At 62.8% G+C, this 997-nt stretch overlaps 1 protein-coding gene across 1 annotated transcript in view; it reads right to left on the reverse strand.

Annotated features, from left to right (window-relative positions):
• The window catches only part of TP73 (tumor protein p73), a 78,177-nt gene that overhangs the window by 10,349 nt on the left and 66,831 nt on the right, over positions 1-997 (reverse strand). The gene's annotated exons all lie outside the window — the stretch shown is intronic.

Genomic DNA, 997 nt, shown 5'->3' on the forward strand with positions numbered 1-997 from the left:
CTCTTGTCCACCCACGTACGAGGCTTCAGTGTCCGTCCCTGACGTGAGACAAGTGTGCACTTAGTCTCGGGATGAAACTGCCCGGTCATCGTCATGGAGGAGCTTCAGAGGGCTACCCAGGGGGTCTTCCTGGTGGAGGAGGGCCCCACAGGGAATGGGAGGCCTCAGTTGGATTGCAGGGACCTGAACACAAGCAGTGATGGAGTAAGAAGCTGGGATGCCGGGAGCCATCCACTCAGCAAGCCTTTGTTGAATGCCTAGTGTTTGCCCAGCTCTTGGCTCATTAAGGAAATGAGCCGAGAGGCCCTCCACCCCCAGAAAACTCTAGACTTAGCTGAGGCTCACGGCTCATGCCCAAAGGCCACGCAGCCTCATGGCCTCCTGCTGTGGCTGTTGGATCCCAGACGGGGCTTCCTCCCCTGCAGGTGACCCACCTGCCTTCGGAAGGCTCAGGGAATAAGGTGACCCGGGACTGGGAGGGGCATGCGGAGGACTGCAGAGAGCTGGCCTGGACTACTGGGGGTGGTCTGCAAGGGGAGACTGCCTGAGGTCTGGCCACTGTGTCCCAGTTTCAGCTCTGGGCTGGACAGCTGGGACACCTTAACCACTGGACAGACCTTTCTGTGGCGTGACCGTCGGCTGTGCAGGTCCCCCTCCGGGAGTCCCATTCGCCCTCTGACTTGTGCTCCCACCCAAGCCCTGAGATGGGTAAGGTCTACCAAGACCAGGCATTCCTGGCAGCCCCACTGAGGAGGGAATGGAGACAACAGGGTGCAGCCAGGCTCCAGGCGCAGCCTGGGGAGGTACAAAACTGCTGCCCCCCCTACCCCAACCCCCCAGGCTCCCTGATCACCCCCTGGCTTCAGAACCCCCGCCCCACCCACACAGCCTTTCCCCCTGGGCTGCCTGCCCCAGCCCCACTGGCCACCTCCGCCAGAGCTGAGGACGCCCCACCCTCTGGGAGGAGCTGCCGGGAGCTGTCCCTGGTACCGCCGGG

This window comes from Bison bison, unplaced genomic scaffold, assembly GCF_000754665.1.
Source record: "Bison bison bison isolate TAMUID 2011002044 unplaced genomic scaffold, Bison_UMD1.0 scf7180017864289, whole genome shotgun sequence".
NCBI classification, from domain to species: Eukaryota; Metazoa; Chordata; class Mammalia; order Artiodactyla; family Bovidae; genus Bison; species Bison bison.